Source organism: Saccopteryx leptura, chromosome 1 (assembly GCF_036850995.1).
Source record: "Saccopteryx leptura isolate mSacLep1 chromosome 1, mSacLep1_pri_phased_curated, whole genome shotgun sequence".
Taxonomy (NCBI): domain Eukaryota; kingdom Metazoa; phylum Chordata; class Mammalia; order Chiroptera; family Emballonuridae; genus Saccopteryx; species Saccopteryx leptura.
In genome coordinates this window covers 184479058-184495594 of record NC_089503.1, presented here as the reverse complement: position 1 = coordinate 184495594, position 16537 = coordinate 184479058, and positions in this window count along the sequence as shown.

Below are 16537 nucleotides of genomic sequence, written 5' to 3'. Positions count from 1 at the left end.
TTCAACTGCAAAATAGAGGAAAAAAATCTCACAAAAGAGTGGAAACTAAACAACACACTTTTAAAAAATGAGTGGGTCAAAGAAGATATAAGCACAGAGATTAAAAGACAAATGAAAATGACAATACGACATATCAGAATCTATGGATGCAGCAAAAGCAGTGATAAGAGGGAAGTTCATATCACTTCAGGCCTATATGAACAAACAAGAGAGAGCCCAAGTGAACCACTTAACTTCACACCTTAAGGAACTGGAAAAAGAAGAACAAAGACAACTCAAAACCAGCCAAAGAAAGAAGATAATAAAAATCAGAGCAGAAATAAATAAAATAGAGAACAGAAAAACTATAGAAAAAATTAACAGAACAAGGAGCTGCTTCTTTGAAAAAATGAACAAAATTGACAAGCCCTTGGCAAGACTTACCAAGGAAAAAAGAGAAAGAACTCATAGAAACAAAATCCAAAATGAAAGAGGAGAAATCACCACGGACATTGTAGATATACAAAGAATTATTGTAGAATACTATAACAAACTTTATGCCACTAAATTCAACAACCCAGAAGAAATGGATAAATTCCTAGAACAATACAACCTTCCTAGACTTAGTCAAGAAGAAGCAGAAATCCTAAACAGATCTATTAGTAGAGAAGAAATAGAAAAAACCATTAAAAACCTCCCCAAAAATAAAAGTCCAGGCCCAGATGGCTATACCAGTGAATTTTATCAAACATTTAAAGAAGACTTGGTTCCTATTCTACTGAAAGTCTTCCAAAAAATTGAAGAAGAAGCAATACTTCCAAACACATTTTATGAGACCAACATAACCCTCATACCAAAACCAGGCATGGATGGCATAAAAAAAGAAAACTACAGACCAATATCTCTAATGAATACAGATGCTAAAATACTAAACAAAATACTGGCAAATCGAATACAACAACATATTAAAAAAATAATACATCATGATCAAGTGGGATTCATCCCAGAATCTCAAGGATGGTTCAACGTACGTAAAACGGTTAATGTAATACACCATATCAACAAAACAAAGAACAAAAACCACATGATCTTATCAATAGATGCAGTCCATAGCCTTTCTATATGCCAACAATGAAACATTTGAGAACGAACTTAAAAGAATAATCCCCTTCACGATTGCAACAACAACAACAAAAAAAAAAAACCTAGGAATAAACATAACAAAGAATGTAAAGGACTTATATAATGAAAACTATAAACCATTGTTAAGGAAAAATCGAAAAAGATATAATGAGATGGAAGAATATTTCTTGTTCTTGGTTAGGAAAAATAAATATAATCAAGATGGCCATATTACCCAAAGCAATATACAAATTTAATGCAATCCCCATCAAAATTCCAATGACATTTTTTAAAGAAATGGAACAAAAAATCATCAGATTTATATGGAACTATAAAAAACCCCGAATAGCCAAAGAAATCCTAAAGAAAAAGAATGAAGCTGGGGGCATTACAATACCTGACTTCAAACTATATTATAGAGCCATGACAATCAAAACAGCATGGTATTGGCAGAAAAATAGACACTCAGACCAATGAAACAGAATAGAAAACCCAGAAATAAAGCCACACATATATGGTCAAATAATTTTTGATAAGGGGGCCAACAACACACAATGGAGAAAAGAAAGCCTCTTCAACAAATGGTGATGGGAAAACTGGAAAGCCACATGCAAAAGAATGAAACTGGACTACAGTTTGTCCCCCTGTACTAAAATTAACTCAGATCTAAACATAAGACCTGAAACAATAAAGTACATAGAAGAAGACATAGGTACTAAACTCATGGACCTGGGTTTTAAAGAGCATTTTATGAATTTGACTCCAAAGGCAAGAGAAGTGAAGGCAAGAATTAATGAATGGGACTACATCAGACTAAAAAGTTTTTGCTCAGCAATAGAAACTGATAACAAAATAAACAGACAGCCAACTAAATGGGAAATGATATTTTCAAACAACAGCTCAGATAAGGGACTAATATCCAAAATATACAAAGAACTCATAAAACTCACAACAAACAAACAAACAATCCAAAAGAAAAATGGGAAGAGGACACGAACAGACACTTCTCCCAGGAAGAAATACAAATGGCCAACAAATATATGAAAAGATGCTCATCTTCTTTAGTTATTAGAGAAATGCAAATCAAAACTACAATGAGATACCACCTCACACCTGTTAGATTAGCTATTATTAACAAGACAGGGAATAGCAAATGTTGGAGAGGCTGTGGAGAAAAAAGAACCCTCATTCACTGTTGGTGGGAATGTAAAGTAGTACAACCATTATGGAAGAAAGTATGGTGGTTCCTCAAAAAACTGAAAATAGAACTACCTTATGACCCAGCAATCCCTCTACTGGGTATATACCCCCAAAACTCAGAAATATTGATACGTAAAGACACATGCAGCCCCATGTTCATTGCAGCATTGTTCACAGTGGCCAAGACATGGAAACAACCAAAAAGCCCGTCAATAGATGACTGGATAAAGATGATGTGGCACATATACACTATGGAATACTACTCAGCCATACGAAATGATGACATCGGATCATTTACAGCAAAATGGTGGGATCTTGCTAACATTATATAAAGTGAAATACGTAAATCAGAAAAAAACAGGAACTGCATTATTCCATACGTAGGTGGGACATAAAAATGAGACTAAGAGACATTGATAAGAGTGTGGTGGTTACGGGAGGAGGGGGGAGAGGGAGAGGGAAAGGGGAGGGGAAGGGCACAAAGAAAACTAGATAGAAGGGACAGAGGACAATTTGACTTTGGGTGATGGTTATGCAACATAATTGAACGACAAGATAACCTGAACATGTTTTTTTTGAATATATGTATCCTGATTTATTGATGTCACCCCATTAAAAAAATAAAATTATAAAATAAAATTAAAAAAAAATAAAACAACTTACTATAGTTAAATCTATCTTTTTATTTATACTTTGATTGCTCCACTACCGCCCACCATGAAAGCTGGAACGCCCACTAGTGGGCGATAGGGACTAGGTTGACTACCTCTGTATATGTTTCCTATTGCTGCTATAACAAATTACCACAAATCTAGTGGCTTAAAACAAATTTATTCTATTACTCTAATAAGTCAAAATGAGTCTTACAAATAAAAACCAAATATTGGCAGGGTGGCCCCTTCTTGGAGGTTCTAGGAGAGAATCTGTTGGTTTGCCTTCTCCATCTTCTAGAGACACCTGTACTCTTTGGCTTGTGGCCCCTTTCTCTTATCACCCCAACCTCTCACTGCCATCATCAGATCTCCCACCCCAACTTTGACTTTCTTGCTTCCCTATTACAAGGTATTAATTATATGTGATGACATTGGGCCCACCACATTAGCCAAGATGATCTCCCTATTTCAAGATTTTTAACTTAATCACATTAGCAAAGACCCTTTTAACATATAAGGTAACATAGTCTGGAGATTAGGAAGTGGGAATCTTTAGGGGCCAGTATTCTGTGTTCCACAAACTCTATGAGGCTCAAAGATAATTCTGGAGATAATAATTTCCATCCAATAGTGCTTAGACATCACTTCCTATAATGAGACTTCCTTGGCAATCCCAAACTGAGTTAGAGTTTCTTCCTATGTATTCCCATAGCCATCTGGGCTTACCTCTTTGCCCTTACACTACTGTATTATAATGATTTGGTCATGACTATACTTTCCACATTAGACTCTATAGCCCCAGAGAGCGAGACTGTACCCAATTTATTTTTTGTATCTTCTGTCCTCAACACAGTGTCAGGCACATGGCAGTTGCTCAGTAAATATCTATGGTCATGAGGATTAAATGACACCATACAAAATGCCCGGTGATGTTTGGCTCAAATAGGTTTTTAGTAGGTGACAGATGCTTTTGCTAACATCTATTATACCCAAGGAAGTAGGGGAACATTTTTTTCCTTTCTATTTTTTTATTAAACTTTTTAGTTTATTGTATTAACATGGATTCAAGTGTCCCACACAATATAATACCCTCAACCCCCAACAACATATCCCCCAATATTCCTCATTATACCCACTTAACCCCCTCTTCCTACCTCCTTCCCCCTTCCCTCTGAAACTTACTTTCCTGTTATCTGTATCTATATGTTATATGTATAATTTGACTAATCCTTTCACTTTCTCTGATCCTGGCCCCTCATACCCCTTCCCTCTCCTCTCTGTGACCCTGGAAAGTGGGGGAACTTCTATGGGTAACAAATAAAATGTCTTCACCTCTAACAGGAAAATACAAATTTATTTATGTGTCCTTCTAACTTAGAGTCAAAGACCCTAAGGGCAATGAGAGGCAATGTCGTGGTTCACCTTTTCTATTTCTATTATAATGTTCTTTTGCCCAGAATCCAGCACACATTTGCTGAAGAAAGAGGGCTGGCTGACTTTCAGAGCCCAAGAAGGGCAGTAGCAGGTGAGAAGTAAGAAGCCCACCACCTTATTTCTTTACCCCAACTGGACAGAAGAGAAATGTAACCTGAGCCTCTCTTTACCTTTTCAAATGCTGGAACTCTCATCTTCTGTCTCTTCTCCTCTCATTGGTCCATAACTGCTTTTTCCTATTGATGTTTACCAGGCACAGTAGAGGGACAAGAAGATGGCAGCAGGCCCAGCAGTTCTTGGTGGACTTGTGGCACTAGAGTCACTGTATTCTTGGACTTGCAGTCTGGCCTTATGCAAGTCACTCCTCTTTCCATTTCTGTATCTATAATATATACAACTCACTGCACAGATGCCAAGAAATTCAAAGGCGTTGTGTATCTGTCATTAAAGGGGCAAAGTTAAATTACAAAGCTGCTGTTACCTACCAGACTATGATTAGACCAAAGCTAAAGTCAAGACCACTACAAGCTTTGATTTCATCTCAAAGCATGGAGCAGAGGATCCAGTGTCAGGTTTGGAAGATGCGTGCTGTTTAAAGTGAGCCTGCCCACACTACAAGGTGGATTTAGGTTCAAATATGTCCTGCTATAGGGACCCTGGTGCCCCTCTAAGTACACACAGTAGGACTTGAACCAGCAGGTTTGTTTTTCAGCCAAGCAGTAACATGGACTGATTGCACCACAGTCAGAGTCAAGGCATGTATGAGAAGCAATCAATAAGCAACTAAAATGACACAACTACAAGTTGATGCTTCTCATCTCTCTTGCTTCCTGTCTCTCTCTTTCCACCTTTCTCTAGCTAAAACAAACAAACAAAAACGGTGGTACATTTACACAATGAAATGCTACATGGCCATAAAAAAGAAGAAAATCTTTACCTTTGCAACAGCATGGATGAACCCAGAGAGTATTATGATAGGTGAAATGAGCCAGTCAAAGAAAGGCAATTACCATATGATTTTATTCCTATATGGAATCTAATGAACTAACAAGCAAAATAGAGGCAGACTCATAGATTCGAACAGACTTGAACAGACTGACTGCTGTCCAAGGGGAGTGGTGTTAAAGGTCTGGGTGAAAAAGGTGAAGGAATTAAGCAACAAACAAGACAAAAGCAAACCCTCAGAGACACAGACAACAGCAGGGTGATTACCAGAGGGAAAGGGGTTGGCGCGAGGTAGGAGAGGGTAAATCTGGGATAAGTGGTGACAGAGGAGACTTGATTTTGGGTAGTGAACATCAATATAATATACAGATGATGTATTATTATATAACTGTACACTTGAAAATATATGACTTTATTAACCAATGTCACTCCAATAAATTCAATAAAAATTAAAATAACTCAAATTTTGGGTGTTTAAGCCTCCCAGTCCATGGTACTCTGTTACAGTGGTCCTAGCAAACTGAATGGGACAGAGATCCACCACAATTCAGAGGTCAGTCGGTGAGAAGGAATGAACAAAGCGGTGAGTGGAAAACCAAGGAGAATGTCATTTTCCAGAAGCCACCGAGACCATGCTAAGTAGGGGAGTGGTCACCATGTCCAGTGCTGCTGAGGAGTCAGGTCACTTCCGAGGACTGAGAGTTGACTGTTTCATACATTAGTGCATGTCTCTGATGACTTTAAGGAGTTTTCTGGAAAGGAAGGGGCCCGAGCCTACTGGAATAGGATGGAGAGAGGAGAGGAAGGAGTGCACAGGCTGCCCAGGAGGGGCAGCGGAGCATGGCAGCCACAGCTGAGGCGAATTTGGGATCCAAGGATTTTGGTATAGAAATAATTGATGTGCTGATAACACTGACAGAGGGAGAAACCAATGGTGCTGGATACAGGGGACAGCTGAGGGGGGAGTCCTGTAGACAACGAGTGGCCGCTCAGAAGGAGACGGCAGTCATCCAAGGTGACAAGAAGAAAGGTTGAGAGCCAACAGCAGAGAAGCTGATATTTAATTTAGTTTAGGTTCTTGGATTCTCAATAATTGAACAGAATTTAAGCAAGGAAAACATTTTTTTAAAGCCTTATGATTGTAGCTGGCTGGTTAGCTCAGTGGGTTAAAAGCATCGTCCTGAAACAACAAGGTTGCAGGTTGGATCCCGTCATAGCCTACCAGCTAGGGACCTTTGGCCAATTATATCATCACCATCACCATCACTTTAATGAATGCTTGCTCAGTGCCAGGCATCAGCCTGAGTACTCAAGTTTATTATCTTACTTAATTCTTATGTAGAACTAGGAGGTGTGTGCAATTAGCATTCTCATCTCACTCAAAAGGAATCTGGGGCTCCAGGCCTGCATTCAAGTGACATGAATTATGATAGAAGTCCACTTGGTCCAGGCAGTTAAGTCCTCTTTGAGTGACATAGACAGCCCTTGAAGCTGCATTTACTTATCTCTTCTGAGCCTCAGTTTGCTCATTGTAAGTGGGACTGAAACCACCTCCCACAAAGGAGTGTTTCAAGGAGTGTTTCATGGATTAAGTGACCGAGTGTAGAAAGTGGGCATTCTACAAAGCTAGCTGTGACTGTAATGGTGGAAATGTTAACATTTTTTTTTTGGCAGAAACAGAGAGTCAGAGAGAGGGACCGACAGGGACAGACAGACAGGAAGAGAGAGAGAAACATCGATTCTCTGTTGCGGATCCTTAGTTGTTCGTTGATTGATTTCTCATATGTGCCTTGACCGGGGGCTGCAGCAGACTGAGTGACCCATTGCTCAAGCCAGCGACTTTGGGCTCAAGCTGGTGAGCTTTGCTCCAATCAGATGAGCCCGTGCTCAAGCTGGCGACCTCGGGGTCTTGGACCTGGGTCCTCCACATCCCAGTCTGACGCTCTATCCACTGCGCCACTGCCTGGTCAGACAGGAATGTTAACATTTTAACAAAGGACTGTTGTGGGAAATGGCTGGGGTTTAGACTGTGGTCCTGAGACAAGTCTTTTGTGTGGACTTTGGAACACCGGGTCCTGCGGGGGCAGAATGCTGCCCTTACAAGCACTGGAAAGATTGTTTAAAGGAAAACAGTTGATCCCTATGGCCTTCCCTTACATACCTGAAAGACACTGGTTAACTACCCTTCTATGCACCTGAACCCAGGCTCTGTTAATTTACCTAATGAGCAAAGAGACAAATAAATTTGATGAGGCTATAGTGATCCAGGCTCTCAGTCCTAGAGGCTGGGAGTCCCCTGTACCCATCTTTCTTTGTATGTGATGTCTTGTGTATGTCTTTTCTTTAGTCCTGCAGCGCCTTCCTTTCATGCACGTCCATGGCTGAGCTGGTCTCGTATACCATAGAGGTAGAATGTGTGTTTGCATGAGAGTTTATGTGTGCATGTGAGAGGGAGAAAAAGAACAACAATGATCACAAAGTCATAAGTTAAAGTTGGTGAAATTTTGAGTTTTAGTTGAAGAAATTTTGTGTGATTTGCTTTGCCTTAATGCCTCACTCAAGTCCTGTGACATACTGTCGTTCTTCAAGACAGTTTTGATTTTCAGGGACCAGGGTGAGATGAATGTGGCATTAGCCTCTGGTGTAACATTTAAGGGGACTCCAAAAAACAGTAGTTAAGGTAGATTGTGTATATGTTTAAATTATATATTACACCTCTGAATGAGCTGGTTCTATAAATGCATGTGTTCATCCCATAACATCTTAAGATGGATTTTCTTTTAGTATTTTAGCTTACTGATTTCTCCTGTTTTGCCTTACTTGGAAACTTATTTGGAAATAGTATCTAAATCTCTATTGCTCTCCATTTCTGCCCAAACAAGAGTTAGAAGTTCTATGTTTCCTTTTTTCAATTGAACTATTAACTGACTTAAAACATTATGTCAGTTTCAGGTGTACAACTTAATGATCCAATATTTGTATCTATTTTGAAATAATCACCACAGTGATTCTAGTTAACATCCATCATCACCCATAGTTACAATGTTTTTTCTTATAATGAGGACTTTTAAGATCTACAGTACTCTCTTAGCAACTTTTTTTTTTTGAGAGGAGGGGAGATAGTGACACAAACTCCTACATGTGCCCTGACCAATCAGGATCTACCCAGCAAATCCCATCTTGGGACAGTGCTTGAATCAACAAAGCTATTTTTAGCACCTGAGGCTGACGCACTGAGATTGAGCCACCCTCAGTGACTGGGGCCATGCTTGAACCAATCAAGCCACTGGCTGCAGGAAGGGAAGAGAGAGAGAAGGGGGAGAGAAGCAGATGGTCACTTCTCTTGTATGCCCTGACTGGGAATTGAACCTGGGATGTCCATATCCAGGGCTAATATTCTACCCACTGAGCCAACCACCCATGGCCAGCAACTTTCAAATATACAGTACATTATTATTAACCATAGTCACCAAGCTGTACATTATATCCCAGGACTCACACCTCACTCTCCCCAGCTCGCCAAACCTCCTTGCCAGGCATTCTCTTTGTTGATGGAATTTCATCCTAACTGCATCACCCAAGCTCTTAACTCTTCCTCTCTCTCAGCAACCTCAGCTAACCAGTCCCACACTTCATCAGTAACCAAGTCTTACCAGTTTTGCTCCTTAAATATTCTCAAAACTATCCCAGACTCTTTCTCTCTGTTACCACTGCCTCAGTTAAGAGCCTCATTATATTTCACTGGTCTCCCTGACACCAAATGTGTCCTTCTCAATCAAATACATTAAGACTTTCCCTGCCCCCCATTAAGACTTTCAGTGACCTCTTCTACTAAAATGCCAAGTGTCTAACTAACCATGACTCCCAAGCCCTACCTGCACAGGACCCAGGCCATCTCACTTACCTGTCAGCACTGCCTCACGTGCATTTTATTTTCTGGCAACACTAAACTGCTGTTTCCTGACCACAACACATCACTTTTCCATTCTATATCTGGCTTCTGTGGTTCCCTGGGCTTGTCATGCCTTCCTCTCCATTATCTGGCTTAGATATGATGACGTGTCCTCCAGCAAGCCTGCCTGGATATTCCTCTCTCTCAAACGGGGTTAGATATCCTTCCCCTGTGAGACTGTCTTTTGTGCAGCCAGTCATTGAGCTGGCTACATAACATTATAATTATGTGCTTCCCTCCTTAGATTGTGAGCTCCTTCAGGTTAGGGAATTTTTCTTATTCGTCTTTGTATCCTGAGTGTTTTATACAAATATCGTCCACTTGGTATTCACTTAATGAATAAATACTGACATAATCAATATTTTTCAAAACCCTCTCACCTGTTGAGACAGTACCATTAGAAGAAACTAGATTAGTGTCACATATGGTTCCCTAAGGTGGAGAGAGGCACTTCAAACATTGAGCAAACAGTACAAAAATAGCAGTCATTCACTCCAGAGCTGCAGAAGGTGAAATAGTACCTGGGAACTCAGGGATGGGGGATGGGAGGGGTCAGAAATGGCCTGGGAAGCTCAGGTCAGGAAAAGAGCAGCCCAGAGGGACAGGCCACAAAGATTAGTCAGCTCCCTTGCAATATCACAGTGTTATAGCTTTATTAACCATCAAACCAGAGGAAAGGTGACATGGTTCTTCACTCATTCAACCAGTGTTTATTAAGCATCTACTAAGGAGGAGGCTTTGAGGGTATAGCAATGAATCAAAAAATTTTCTTGTCTCTGTTCTCATTGAGCTTACCAGGAGGTGGGGAGACAGAAAATATCAAAGTAAGCAAAGAACCATGTAATTACGTATAGCAATAAGCACTGTGAAGGGACTAAGCAGGATGCTGTGAGAGAAAATAGAGGTGGGGTAGGGAAGGGCTCCTAAGGATGTGGTTTTTAAGCTCAAGTACACAAAGACCGGAAGGAGTGGAGGAGGAGCTGTCTGGGGCGCAGGCTTCAGAAGGTGGAAAAGGAAAGCGAGGCCTGCAGCATCTGTTGGGGAGGCAGGAGGTGGCAGGGCCGGTCGGCCTGAGGTCAAAAGGGTTGAGGAATGAGATTTTGTTCTCTGCCCCTTAGCCTAGGATGAGCTGGAGGAGGAGGGTGGGTGGCATGCTATGGTGTGGTTGACATTCACAGAAAGTCCAGGCTTCTTGGGCAGAGTAGCTCTGAAAGGAGTTTGGGAAGGAGAAGGGAGTTCAATCAGAAGTGGCTGGGACTAGCCTAAAGATATTGAACTCTTCTCTTTCGGAAATGATAGAATCAATCGGAGTCTGAAAGACCAGTGTAACAGGCTTTAATGAAAGGAAACCTGCCGGGCTGTCTCGTAAGGTGAGCAGCCCCGGTTACAGACTCAGACCACGTTTTAAGGGTAAGGGTAGGGAAGTAGGAAGGGTGGCGGGTAATTTGCTGATCGGCTGTCACTATCGCTGAGTGCAGGGGTGCTTTTCCACTAGTTACAGATGTTGGTGGATTTTCAATCGTCAGCAGTTTCAACTGCGTCCATGACTTAATCGGACATTCCTTTGAGGGTGGTCACCTGCCGCAAGCCGTGAAACGAAACTCGTGCCGGTAGGGTTACAGAAATGAAGCCTAAGAGGAAACATTATCATTTACCCCATTTTATATCTGAGGAGACTGAGATTCTAAGCTGGAAGATGGACCCATGTTCGTTCTATCCCAGAGTTGGAACTTAAACCTCTGGCCTCTCCAGATGGTGAAGATGAAAAAGGCAACAGGAAGGGGAATTTCGGCCACTGCAGATGGGGATGCTTACTGGTGCTGTCTTTCTAGAAGGAAACCAGTGCCTGTGAGAGGTGTGTCCTAGAGCGCCCATTTCAGGTTCAGGAATCCAAAAAAAACTAAACCAACCCCTGTCAGAACAGGTCTTGTTTATCAGTATTTGTAATAGGAAAATAGGACATTGATGAAACAGACCTCAGTGCTACGTAGTTAGTAACTAATTACTTATTGGCGTGGAAAGACTACAATACATTGCCCAATGAGAAAATTGGGTTACCAAAAAATGTAGAGTGATTCCATTTTTTTGTAAAATACGTGTTTATGTAGAGAGAAAACAAATTCTAGAAGGATCTACTATTCTAAAAGATGAAAAGTATGTAAATATTTGTTGTTGCTGCTGTTTTTATTTTTGATGTCTAATTTTTCTAAATCAAAACTTTTTAACTCTTTATTGAAGTATATCATACGTACAGAAAAGAGCACAGATTATAGGCTCATAACTTGATGAGAGATCACAACTGAACACACCCACGTGAACAACACATAGATTAAGAAACAGAACATGCCCAGCCTCCTAGAAGCTCCTCTATAGAATCATACAGACCTACTGTGTTATGTCTTTCACTCAATGTTATGTTTTGTGTGATTCTTTTATATGGTTGTATTGAATTGTAGTAAATTAATTGTTACTTTAGAATGTTAATACCTTGTCTTTTATAGATATGACACCTTAGAATTTATGATAATCATCAGCATTTTTGTCACCTTATAAAGCATTTTTCAGCTCTAAGTATTATTATTATCCTCACTTAATAGACAAAGGACCTGGGGCCCAGAGTGTAATTGACCTGGTTCCACTTACACAAAGCTAGCAGGTGGCAAAACCAGAACATATCTAAATACTATATCTAAATCTTTACCCTTTTGGCCACACCTCCTGGGATTAAGAGGAAAGGTGGCAGTGAATTAAATGAAAGGGATAGTTTAGTCACCATTAGGCTCTGTAGACATTGAGACAGCTGGGGAAGGTGTTCAAGGTCCTTTTCTGAAAATCATTCAGAATACAACACACAGACCCTTCTAATTCAAAAGGTGAATGTCTCGTACATGTTCAACCACTTTAATATTTATTTGTCTCTGGAGAGAATTTCTTTGGCTAATAATCTGTGATAGCAACACTTCTCATTTAATACTATTAATCATATAAACATAAAAAGTATGTGTGTGTGTATGAGTATACTTGTCATATGGATATCATATTTACATATGGCTACTCTCCTCTCCAGGTTCATGAATAACATTGATTACAGCCTCTCAGTGATCATAGCCAGGAGTTTCACTTCTCATTAATAGATGAGAAAACTGAGGCCCATGGTCAAATAATTGGTTCCAGCAACACTGGAGCCGAGCTCAGGCTTCTAGTTTGTAGCCCATGGTTCTTTGGACCACATATCATTGCATAAAGCGAGAAACTTTATTCCACTTGGAAACATAAACAATGATGGTCCTGTATTGTTTCTTATAAACGCAGATACAAAGAAAAGGTCTGAGAGACAGATGTAAGAAAGCAGAGGACTGAAACTCGTAAGGTGGAATCAGCCTTGAACATCATTCACTCTGCATATTTATTGGTTAACATACAGTGGGGGTGTACCAGTCTAACTATGTTATTTTTCTTTTTTAAATATCGACTGTAATCTTTAAATCATGCACTTCTTCATTTCTCCTGGAACACTAGGTGAAGGACAGGACAAATTTAGACAGTCTCAGTCATAAACAAGACATCTGTTTCTTGTGGCGTGCCTCCAAGATTCCTGTGTGTCTGCGTGCAAAACAGCAAAGGCCAATGTCTTGTTATTCTCAAGACTCCTTCAGCTTTTCACACCCTCCAATAACTCCTGTTCCGAGTTTATGTCAGTACACAATTAAAATTCCTTCAGTCCTGATTGGTTATTAAACTGTGAGAATGTTTTTGTTTTCAAGAAAGTTGAACTTCATGACTTAACTTTATTTATCATCAATCATATATCACTATAAGATCCATAATGTTCCTTTTTTAAAACAATTGTGGCCCTGGCCAGTTGGCTCAGTAGATACAGCGTCAGTCCCAGCATATGGACATCCCGGGTTTGATTCCCGGTCAGAGCACACAAGAGAAGCAGTCATCTGCTTCTTACCCCCTTCTCTCTCTCTCTACCCTTCTCACAGTCAGTGGTTTGGTTGGTCTGAGCATTGGCCTCAGGTGCTGAGGATGGCTCAGTTGATTCGAGTATTGACCCCAGATGGAGTTGCTGGGTGATCCCAGTCAGGGCATATGCAGAAGTCTGTCTCTCTATCTCTCCTCCTCTCACTTAAAGAAAAAAATGAAAGATAGGAAGATAGGAAGGAAGGAGGGAAGGAAGGAAGGAAGGAAAGAAGAAAGGAATGAAGGAGGGAAGGAAGGAAGGAAGGAAGGAAGGAAGGAAGGAAGGAAGGAAGGAAGGAAGGAAGGAAGGAAAGAAGGGAGGAAGGAAGGGAAGGAAGGAAGAAACAATTGTAATCCTACATGTCTGTATTATCAAATTTCATGACCCAGTATATGTTATAAAGATTTCAAAAGCAATAATGTGAGTTAGTAGAGAAAACAAGAACATGTCACCTCAGATATTCACTTAAGTACCAACACAAATATTCTTGTCTCACAGGTTAGAGTTGTCAGCCGTTAAAAGCTGAATGAAGTCACAGAAGGGCTTACTGATGAACTACTCCTGTCCTTCCCATTTCTTTCTCCCCTGTTGAGGCTATTCTTGTTCTCTGTGTTAATTTTAGAAAAAAACACAAACAAGCAATTCTCATCTGCAGTCTTTCTAACTGTGCATCCAGCATTGGGTACACTGCTCGGGAGAATTTGGGAGACCAATACCTTGGAAGTGGGCTTTGCATTCCCTTGGTTGACTTTCAGGAATCCAAAAACTGCAGGGTCTGTTCTTCCTGGCAACAAAACAGTATCTGCAGGTCAAAGGACAATTGATAAGCCTATTTGTTTTCCCAGAGATTTGGCCAGGTACTTTTGCATTCTCAGCTATTCCTGGGCAGCCTTGCACAGGAGCCTTGACCAGGCAACAGGACTTCACTCTACCCTCCCTGGCATGCTTTCCATACCTCATTTCTGAGAAGCTCCACGAATCTGTCTTCACAGTTATCTTTTCATAAATAGGCATTTTTTTTATCTGCCTATTGGCCATCTGTATGTCCTCTTTGGAGAAGTGTCTATTCATTTCTTTCACCCATTTTTTGATTGGATTGTTTGTCTTCCTGGTATTGAATTTTACAAGTTCTTTATAAATTTTGGTTATTAACCCCTTATCAGACGTATTGTCAAATATATTCTCCCATTGTGTAGTTTGTCTTTTTATCTATTCTTATTGTCTTTAGCTGTGCAGAAGCATTTTAGTTTGATATAGTCCCATTTGTTTATCCTCTCTTTTATTTCACTTGCCCGTGGAAATAAATTGGCAAATATATTGCTGCAAGAGATGTTAGAGAGCTTACTAACACTGCCTATGTTTTCTTCTAAGATGCTTATGGTTTTACGACTTACAGTTAAGTCTTTTATCCATTTTGAGTTTATTTTTGTGAATGGTGTAAGTTGGTGGTCTAATTTCATATTTTTGCAGGTAGCTGTCCAATTTTCCCAATACCATTTGTTGAAGAGGCTTTCTTTACTCCAATGTATGCTCTTACCTCCTTTGTCAAATATCAGTTGTCCATAGAGCTATGGGTTTATTTCCGGGTTCTCAGTTCTGTTCCACTGATCTATATGCCTGTTCTTATGCCAGTACCAGGCTGTTTTGAGTACAATGGCCTTGTAGTATAACTTGATATCCGGAAGTGTGATACCTCCCACTTTATTCTTCCTTTTCAAGATTGCTGAAGCTATTCGTGTTCTCCTTTGGTTCCATATAAATTTTTGGAATATGTCTTCTATATCTTTGAAGTAAGTCATTGATATTTTAATCAGTATTGCATTGAATTTATAAATTTCTTTGGGTAATATAGACATTTTAATGATGTTTATTCTTCCTAACCATGAGCACGGTATATGCTTCCACTTGTTTGTATCTTTCCTGATTTCTTTTATCAATGTTTTATAATTTTCCGAGTACAAGTCTTTAATCTCCCTGGTTAAATTTATTCCTAGCTACTTTATTTTTTTGGTTGCAATGGTAAAGGGGATTGCTTCCTTAATTTATCTTTCTGACAGTTCATTATTAGTGTATAAAAATGACTCTGATTTCTGAGTATTAATTTTATATCCTGCCACCTTGCTGAATTCATTTATCAGGTCTAGTAGTTTTTTGACTGAGACTTTAGGGTTTTCTATATACAATATCATATCATCTGTAAGTAATGATAGTTTTACTTCTTCTTTTCCAATTTGGATGCCTTTTTTTCTTTATAAATAAATTTTTATTAATTTTAATGGGGTGACATCAATAAATCAGGGTACATATATTCAAAGAAAACATGTCCAGGTTATCTTGTCATTCAGTTATGTTCCATATCCATCACCCAAAGTCAGATTGTCCTCCATCACCTTCTATCTAGTTTTCTTTGTGCCCTCCCCCTCCCAATTTTTGGATGCCTTTTATTTCTTCTTCTTGTTTGATTGCTGTGGCTAGGACTTCCAGAACTATGTTGAATAAGAGTGGTGAAAGGGGGCCCCTCTGCCTTGTTCCTGATCTTAATGGGATTGCTTTGAACTTTTGTCCATTGAGTATGATGTTGGCTGTGGGTTTGTCATAGATGGCCTTTATTATGTTGAGGTATGTTACCTGTATTCCCACTTTGCTGAGAGTTTTGATCATGAATGGGTGCTGGATTTTATCAAATGCTTTTTCTGCATCTATTGAAATTATCATGTGGTTTTTCTCCTTCCTTTTGTTTATGTGATGAATCACATTGATTGATTTGCAAATGTGTACCAGCCTTGCCTCCCCAGAATAAGTCCCACTTGATTATGGTATATGATTTTTTTCATATATTGCTGGATCCGGTTTGCTAATATTTTGTTGAGGAATTTAGCATCTAAATTCATCAGGGATATTGGCCTATAATTATCTTTCTTTGTGTTGTCTTTGCCTGGTTTTGGAATCAGAATTATACTTGTTTCATAAAAGGAGCTTGGAAGTCTTCCTTCCTCTTGAATTTTTTGAAATAGCTTAAGAAGGATAGGAGTTAGTTCTTCTTTGAATATTTGGTAGAATTCACTTGTGAAGCCATCAGGCCCAGGACTTTTCTTTTTTGGGAGTTTTTTGATAACTGTTTCAATCTCATTTGTAATCAGTCTGTTTAGGTTTTCTGATTCTTCCAGATTAATTTTTGGAAGATTATATGATTCAAGGAATTTGTCCATTTCATCTAGGTTGTCTAGTGTTTTGGCATACAGTTCTTCATAGTATTTTCTTACAATATTTTGTATTTCTGTTGTG